Below are 9,792 nucleotides of genomic sequence, written 5' to 3'. Positions count from 1 at the left end.
TACATTGTTCGCTAATGCCAGTTTAGAAAAGATAGCTACAGTCAAAATATCAAATTTGATGCAAAAACTTCTAATTTAATGTAGAACGCCAAAACATTTGCACAAAACATTTGCTGCCTCTGATAAATTATCTTTTCCCACAACTCCATGGCTATGGCCTGACATCTCTTATATACATCATATGCTTTTATTAACTAAAGTATACTGAAAGGCATCATTGCATTGGAGACTATTGTGATTCTCCCTCGTCACCTCTTTAGTTGTAAAAGGTCTAAGTGTTCCACCCCCCAAGATTGTTTGAGATGTCTTACCCACTTGGCCCACTAAAAGTCACATGATAATCTCTTTAAACATTATCAGTAATGTTTGAATCTAAGACATATCCATGCATATGTTTGCATGCATTTCTAATTATTTACAGTAAAACAGTTGTTGTTGTGATAGCAATCCACAATAATAGTATAAATAAAAACACACAGGAGTGTAGCTTTTGTGGTAACTTAATGATAAACAGCAAACCTGTGTGGTTAAAGGGATGCCCGACCACTAAACCATGTATACATGCATTTATTTTCTGCTATGATTGAATTAATTTGCTATGTGGTTGATGAATCAGAGATGCTGAGGTGTAACACGGCCACACCTTGGATAAGGTGAGAAATGTTGGTGCTATTGATACAGTCTTCCAATGCGTTTTCAGTGTGTGTGTGTGTGTGTGTGTGTGTGTGTGTGTGTGTGTGTGTGTGTGTGTGTGTGTGTGTGTGTGTGTGTGTGTGGACCACAACCATATATAGTAACAAAAAAGGTGACACCCTCAAAGGGTTATTAATATTCTCAGAAATGAGATCTATGCCATAGCAACAGCGCCAAACCCTACACGCACACACACACAGACATGCACACATATAGACACACGATGACTGTATGAGCAAGTGTTTCCTGGCCTTTTGCTCCTCTGTAAGGGAGTCTTACCAGAAACATGTCTATCCAAGATCCACCACATCTGTCTGAGGTTGGAGACATTAACACCTCACTCAACTCCATCGTCATTTCCTACAGCCTGTCCTCCCCCAACTTCAGGTCCATGAAAAATTAGTCATGAACAGAATGGGTGGATGGGGCTTACTAATGCTGTGTGTAATTGTTCCAATTATCAAGAAGACAAATCAAATCATGAGGGCTTATAGTGTCTTGAAATGCCAGATATGTGGGTATCAGCTTTCTTCCCGCTGACATGCAGCGCGGTGACAAGCACTTGCAAAAGGCTAGTTCGCGCTATAGCTGAGAAATAGATTTTGACACGGGGAGATGATTTGCATTTGGGGTTTTGGGGATCATTATCTGGTTCCCTGCGCTGATTTGCGAGAACAGGAATGCATCATAGTGTTTGGAGTGGGGATTATGGCAATGGCAAATTTCAAAACCAGTTTTATTCAAAGAGCGTCTTACTGGTTATCTTAACAGAAAATCAACCCTGGGGTGCAAGCAAAAAATAAAATGCAGTCGTAATGGTTTTTTCCAGGAAACATTTTCAGTCTTCTCCTTTGGTGCAACCATTTTCACCTCTGCACTTCTTCCTCAGCTAATGATGTCCTGGGTTTCCATGAGTGACTTTCAGCAGGGCAGCAGATGGAAACATGTAACACTCAAAGTGCAATAGCAGTGGTGACAGCTAGGTGAGAGATTGGGTCCACTGATTTTGTGGTCGTATTGCATTCTAGCCTGCTGAGGCAACTTGTCAGTAAGAGATTACCATTCTTTGCCTTTTTAAAATTGAAATTCATCTCTGTGTGTCGCTTTCTCATAATAGCAGCAGTGGATAAACCACATCTGCTATTATCTTTCTCGAGATGTATTTCAAAATAGCCTCACTTTACGCCAAGACCTTAAATGGGGAAAAAAGATGATTTTACTCTGTAGCTCAGAGGAGCTTTAAATGAGCAAAAGAGGTGCCAAGATAGCAAAAAATGGATTTTTGTGCAGTTCTCAAACACTGCCGTGTATGTGGTGGAGTTCCATGAAATTTAAGTCACTCAAATTCACAGTAACACGATGTTCCTGAAAAAGCACTGCAACTCTTCTTTTGTTTCATTTTGTATGAAAGCCACATCTTCGGGGGCTGCATCTGTAACAGGAAGCAGGAGAGGAAATGCTAGGACACTACTAGGTTATTCGTGGGTGGTTTGAGCCTCATGACCTTTTCAAATGAGCCCAAGATGCGAGGTTTCACTTTCAAACAATGTTTTTCGGTTGTCTCTGACACAGATTTTTATCACTACACCATAAGGTGCAGATAAACAAAGGCAAACTATTTTGCAGTCCTGAAGAAACCTTTAGCTCCCCATGTCTGCACCGCCTCCACTGTTAGATCACTTCAGAGAACCAAACTAATGAAACTAAATAAAGTTGTGCAACTTATTTTTGGTACCAAATAAAGTGAAGTCATCTTGGGTCCCAATGACGTCTGCAGCCGCATTCCAGTTTAAGTGGCTCTCTCACACAAGTGGGGTAGCAGAGAATCCTCGTGGCAGTTTGTTTGATTTAACGCAGCCTTTCACTTGACGTTGTGGTGAATAATAAAACTAATGCACCCCGCTCTGTGGGAAATGTCAAGCCTGCAAAGATTTTCAATAAACATTCAGCCAATATGGATAGATGTCTGGTCAGCGTCAACTGCCTGAGGCAAGGAGGCTTTGGTGACATGCACACCATAGCAGGGACATCTGAACTTTTCCCCTGCTGGCAGTGTTAATGTGCACGTTGTTTGAACGAATTGAGATTGGGATAAATTTGTCAGAGTGTTTGCCTGAGGTCAGTGAAGCGCGGTAGGAGTGTTAATGTCACTGGAACAGGCCAGAGAGGATTCCCTTAAAGTCAAAGTTAAGAGGAATAACAGTAGTGCAAGGGTGTTGTGTGCATGTGTGCATGTGTGCATGTGTGCGTGCGTGCGTGTGTGTGTGTGTTGGCTCTGGAAGTACAGTGACTCCAATGAACTGGTTTCAGTGACTGAAACCAAAGAGAGCCCTGCCCACTCCCACAGTGGAAAGAATGATGTAAATGACACTATTGACCAAACAGATGCTTGCATGAGGTGAAACACTGGGCATTCTGAGTCTGTGTGTGTGTGTGTGTGTGTGTGTGTGTGTGTGTGTGTGTGTGTGTGTGTGTGTGTGTGTGTGTGTGTGTGTGTGTGCGCGTGTGCGTGTGTGTGTGTGCATGCGTGCGTGCATGAGTGTGTGTGTTCAAAAGATAGAAAGCCAATGTGTCTGTGAATCACCTCACGTGCAGCAGTTAGCTATGAAAATATTGTAATTCGGGGTGTGTTTTTATGCACAAGCGTTTGTGAATTAGTGCTCCTGCAGATAGTGTTGGACACCATCGGCGTGGCCACCTGAGGAGTGTTTGGTCTGTAAACCCTCCTTCGTCTGTTGTGGTTCCAGTGTGTATGCAGTGAGGGGGCCGGCCCTCCCTTGTTGTACACTCTCAGCATGCTTTCTAATCACATTGACCACAGAGGAAACTGTTTATGATGTGTAGGTGTGTGTCCATGTGAGCAGACCATGGGTCAGTATCGTGAGATTGCAGGTGCAGATGAGTGCCATGTTTTGCTTTATGAGCATGTAAGTCAGTGAGTAAGTATAGTGTGTGAGAGTGCCTGAGCGAGTGTTTTGCGTGAGAGACTATCTCCCTTCATGTGGTCACTGAATCTTGCCACAGTTAGCATAATTGTGTTTACAGTAAAGCTACTGCCTACTGGAACAAACACTTACTGGATCGGAATCAAACCCAAGGCCAAATACTGGAGTGTGGGATTTAAATACAGTGTGCCTTCAGATAGCAAGAGAGTACAAAGGGCTGCTTCAACATCAGTGCTCCTTATGTTGTCAAACTGGCATTTATTTGTATGAAAGGAGTAAACCAGTCCCAACAATGGCATGTAAGCCTCAGTGAGTGTGGGCCATGCTCACTAAAATGAAATAATGAAGTTTGGCCTTCAATCAAGGTAGTAATTAAAATGTATAGGGGAGGGATATACCTCCCACCAATACTCAGGTATACTTTAAATGCTTCTCCCCTGTAGTGTTAAGAAGTTTTGAGGAAAAAGCTCCTTGGAATGAAAAACCTTACTGTGTCTCATTTAATTTGCCTGATCTCATGTTCAAGATCATCTCCTCATGCAATTTTGGGCAGCTAATTTTAGATCTATTAGTGGAAGTTAATTTATGTCACTTTGTACTTGTGTCTCCTCAGTGGGTGTTGGATCTCTTCCAGTGTGCCAAAGCAGTGGTCCTTCATATTCCCGTTATTGATGAGGTTGTGGGGACTCGTCCAGGTGGTGAGTGACGATTGCACTGGTGTGAGAGAAGAACAGACCAAAAGTAAAATATTTTCACAGATGAATTAAAGGTTAATCAGTTCACATCTGAATGCTAATTAAGTTTTGACCCTAAATTTAACATATTTGCTTTTAAATGTACTGAAGGATTATTGGTCAGGTTGAAGATTTTAAACCTGTCGGCTGCTTAATCATTTTAGTTCTCTTAGACTTCCCTCTTCTACAGTCCGCATGTCTATTCCATGACGATAAGTGCTCATTACTAGCTTCAGTTGGTTAAGGTTAAACAATATGTTATGGTCAGAGCCAATTAAAGGCAAGGTAAACATAGGCTTTTCCAGAAAAGTCGAGACTTTACAGCTTCAATTGTCCTGTTTGACTAGTTTAGAAAATGTATCCAATGGTTTAGCAGATAGTCCTCTGCAATTCCATCGTGAAATAAAACATATACCCACGCTGGGAAGTTTTCAGGTGTTAATTTTAGCTCTCGAATCTAACCATCCATAAAACTTTTGACAAGATGTACTAGGCGTTAACTACAACAACAAAAAACCCATTTGTGACAGAAAACAATTACCGACATCATATTTCAACCTAGCTATGAACCCAATGTGGGTTTTGAACCAAATCTGACTCTAATTTTTACATTAGACCCTAAAGTCTACTGTTTAAAAGCATGCTGAACCTTAAGACTCATGATGTTTGTAACAGTATGAATGGGACAAATATCTTACACACTTCAGCATTAAAGAAATTCCATAAAACCAGTGTGGAGATGGTCTGTTTTTGTTCCGAGTCCTTGATTAACAACCTCACTCACTGTTAAGCATCAGTTGCGTAGATGTCAGAGTTGGGTAGATGTCAGCTTTGCTTCCAGTTGTGCATTTGTAAAGCATGCTTTCCCAAAACTATCATTAGTGATGCCAGTCCATCCAATTCAAAAACCAGAGAGAACATTACCAAAACAGCAAGTGTTTGAGCAAATGTTTTAAATTCAAGGATGGCAAAAATTTCTATTGTCGATAGGTTTCTGACCGAGTTTTATTAATACTGCAAACCACATTTCCTGTACGCTTCCCTGATATTGTTGATTTTGCAACTTCAGGACTATCCCCAGTTCGATCTGAAAAAACAGATACCTGCCTGCAGTATTATGGGCTTGACACTCACACGCAAACATCAAAGAGAGATGACAAAAAAACCCAATGAATATTATGTGTTTTCCCACGTCCTCGTGTGTCTTTGAATGTTGCATGAGTCGAATCACTGTCAGTGAGTTCATCACCCTAGCGATCTAATTCTAAACAGCTGTTTGTGTGTGTGCAAGTGCTCATGTGTTTAAATGTGTCTATGCAGGCATGTAATCCTTTGTATATGCAAGTGTGTGCGTGTGTGAGATCCTCTCCCAGACTGACATTAACTACAGACAGTGAGACGGTTGTTGACAGAGGGTTGTTGATTCCTAGATTCCTGTCTCTCTAATTTGCTACTGCTGCCGTGGTTTGGAGCAGACAAACTGACGGATCGCTGCGGGGAAACAACTATCCATGACATGTTTGTTTCCAATCAGTGGAAGGATTAACTAAGAATAAATATGTTTTTTTTCTCAGGTGATACAGTTTTAAGCAACACACATGGTACCTCTAACTCATCAGTGTGGTCTTGCTGCTGGCACATTTGAGTTTGATCCCTTTCCAAGGTCAGCTGGATTCTGGTAAAAGGATGTTTGGCAGAGGTGCACAATCTCATGTCAATAACCCAGTAGGGGGAAGTTTTTACTAGCTCTCTGTGTGTGTCCTGTAAGTGTGTGCATGTGTGTAAGTGTGCACAGGCTTGTGTTTCCTTATTTGAATTAGCTCACTCTTTTGTACAAATGTCATGACTGCTTTCACTGGAGAGCTAGAGCCATTTGTTTATCTGTACAATTTCACAAACACTTAAGTCATCTAGGGTCAGAGTGGGAATAGAGTGTAAGAAGCAGTGATGAAATACTGTTTGGGTAGAGAAATAAAACTTGTGGAGGATCTCAAAGCAAGAACAAAACAGCTTCAAAAGAAGAGAAACTGAATCATAAAGGATTGCATAAGAAATGATGAAGCAGCATGCGGAGAAAATCACATCGTGTTACTTTGATCAAAGTGACAAGCTACAAATGTCAACTTTATCGTTTTAGATTATTCTTGATGGCTGCACCTAATCAGCTCCTGCAATCAAGTCAAACTGGCTTGAAGGTGGAAAATGCCATGCCTTACAGTATCAGATATCTACTTTTCAAAGCAAGAGAAAAATATGCAGTAATTAGGATGCCAGTCTCTATTCTGTCAACTTATTCAGTCAAAGTAATTTGATAAATGAGTCTTTTGTGTGTGTTGGGTAGAGTTATTCCATTGTTTATGACGTACTGGAACAATCTGCCATGCAGGGACAAGTATAGGTTACAAAGCTGACTCCTGCAAATGGTTGACAGCAACAGGATGTTTTTTATGTCACAGGAAGCAAACAGGGTCATCAGAGCTAATGAGGTTTAGCCCAAACAAACATCTGTACAACATCATTATGAAAGCTGTTGTTTCTGACAATTGCTTCATACCAGGACAGGCATGTATAATCACAACCTTAAACATCTTTTCCTCAATTGTTTCATGAACTTTATGTTAACAGACTCATTTTGGTCAGTTTCAGTTATGTATCTCTATCTATATGTATAAATTAGCTTTTAAGGTAGCACTTGCTTAGGATTTGACAGCCTTGGCCCATTCTTTCTGTTACATTTTAATTGATTGCTGACATTTAATTCTTAATGCATCCTGAGTGTTGGTTGCTGTCCAAAACCTTTAGCAGAAAACCTGATAACAAGTCAGAGTAATGCTTAAATACAGTCGTGTGGACGATTTTGTATGTTGGCAAATTGACTGCCTTTATACAGCTTGCCCTCTTTTTCAATGCTAATTCTCTCTACGTGCCTTTTATTTAATATTTACATGCATTCATAGAGCAACTTGGGGTTAGTCTTGTCTTGAGGATATTTGGCATGCAGACTGGAGCAGACAAGGATTGCACCACCGACCTTCCAATTAGTAGGTAACCTGCTCTACCACCTGAGCTACAGCCACCCCGTTGTGCTGTATCGCAAAAAGATGTTTTTCTGGAGTTTTACAAATCATCACATATATCATCACAGTTGTATAACATAACTGCTTAACACTTTAAACATTAAACTAACTTGCACAATATTGGCTCATAATAAAATTGAACCTGTTTAAACCTGTTGCTTAAAGCCCTTCTTTTCCAACATGTAAATGCATCAGTAATTTCCTTCCACAGTTTGCTTTTCCTGTCATTTGGAATGCAGCTAGCAGGTACTTCAGCAGCCATCAGTTGAGTCCTTTGTTTACTTTGGAGTCACACATCACCAGCTGCTAATACCTTCTCCTTCATAGCCCTGTTTTGTTTTTGCCTCGAGCAATAAAACACATTTGCTGTTCCTACCTCAAGCAGGAACAGTGTTCTTGCACGTTTTGTAAAGCATTGTGTTGAAACTCCCTTTTTTGGGTACAAAATCTTTATCAGAGGCTGACAGATGGCGCTAACTCTCAGCCCTGCCTGTGCTTGTCTTGTTTGTAAAAGGCATTACTATGTCACTGATAACATGATATAACACTTTTTATACTAGTATTATTGTCATGTTGTTGCATGACATGATATGGCACATCCCTAAAGACCGCACAATTTGTTTTTCATCCTGAATTTAAACAGGGTGTTCTTTTTAACATAATTGTATCTTTTATTGGAAACCGATACTGATGCTGAATGACTGTCAAAGCATAGTGAAGCCTGTGAGCTAGTTCAGGCAGGCAACTAACATGCCTCACTGCCGTGACATTATATGCTGGTGCTGGTCTATTTACACTCTATCTCCCTCTCCCACATGTCAGTGACTTAGCCAGCATTGCTCTCATGCATCATTGCCTGTGGTTTCATCCCCTCCACCACCCCAACATCCACCTGCAGGGTCAAGAACGATGTTTACTCATCACTCCATGATTTCTTTGTGTTTCACATTCGCAGGAAGTTAAGAACTCAGATCCTAGATCTAAAACATCAATCACCTAATGCAGTTTTACTTGGCAAATGGTGCTAGCAGTTGTAAAAATAAATAAATAAATAAATAAAACTGTTTATGTACATTTAATGTAGTAAGGAAGTTCGTGTTCAGGGCCCTGTTTCAGGAAGCCGGTTTAGTGCAAACTCTGAGTAAGTATACCCTGAGTTAACGAAAACTCTGGGTTTTCGGTTTCACAAAGCGAGTTCAGCTGAAGCCTGAGTGAGTCACTATGACGACACACTCCGTGAAGCTAACCTGCCCCCTAGCAGGTTTACTACAACTAACCCTGACTGTCTCCGCCTCTTTGTCGGAAACCTGACAGTAGGAAGTGTCAGACATGGCGTGTCCCTTCCTTGAAGAGCCAGTAGATCTTGAAGCCCAAATACTCCGCAGAGCTCTCCGCCGGGAGAGAGTGATTAGAGCGCGTTTGGACATTTTATCATTACCTGATGATTTCCTGTGCGAACGTTACCGTTTCTCAGCACAATCAATAAGTTATTTGGATAACATCCTCAGGCCATATATTGCGCATGTGACACATCGCGGACATGCTCTCAGTTCTGTACATATTATTTGTATTGCACTTCGGTTTTTTGCAAACGGGAGCTTTCTGTATAATATTGGTGATGCTGAGCACGTTTCCAAGGCTACCGTCTGTCGGGCAGTCAGGAATGTTACAGTTGCACTGAAACGTCTCCTGTACTCGTTTGTGGTGTTCCCCGGTCATAGACCCACAAGATTTATCAAAGAGGGATGCCACAAAATTGCAGGTAGCAGGATGAACAAAACTTAATACATGATGTGGTGATACTTGAACTACTACTTAAATTTTACATTTATTTTCACGGTTCCCAGGCGTGATTGGCTGTACAGATGGCACTCACATTCCAATCATTGCTCCTTCAGTAAATGAAGGAGACTATGTGAACAGGAAGTCTTTCCACAGCATTAATGTACAGGTACATAGTTCCCTGTAGCATTTCAAACTAACAAATTATTTCATTATAGTAATGGATGCTAATTTGTGTTCTCTGCACTGTGAAGATCATATGTGATGCTGCCAACATTATCACAAATGTGGAAGCCAAGTGGCCAGGCCAGGCTGGAGGACCCCCACCTGTTTTTCGGGCCTCCGCTTTTTTTCTAGTGGCCATAATGGGTCACATTTGAGCATACAGAGTAAGCAAATATGTACTTATAATGTGCTCAGATAATTTCAATAAGTGCTTACAGAGGGGAAATTAATGTAGCCTCTAACTGCAATTGATTTACATCGGACAAACAGACCAAGCACTATGGCTCATAATACAATTACACCTTACCTGTTTGGACTATATTTTTATATTTCATT

The sequence above is a fragment of the Mchenga conophoros genome, linkage group LG16 (genome assembly GCF_057382185.1).
Source record: "Mchenga conophoros isolate Kocher_MC1m ecotype Shallow Benthic linkage group LG16, M_conophoros_male_GT1.1, whole genome shotgun sequence".
Lineage (NCBI taxonomy): Eukaryota > Metazoa > Chordata > Actinopteri > Cichliformes > Cichlidae > Mchenga > Mchenga conophoros.
Note: the sequence above shows the minus strand (reverse complement) of the source record.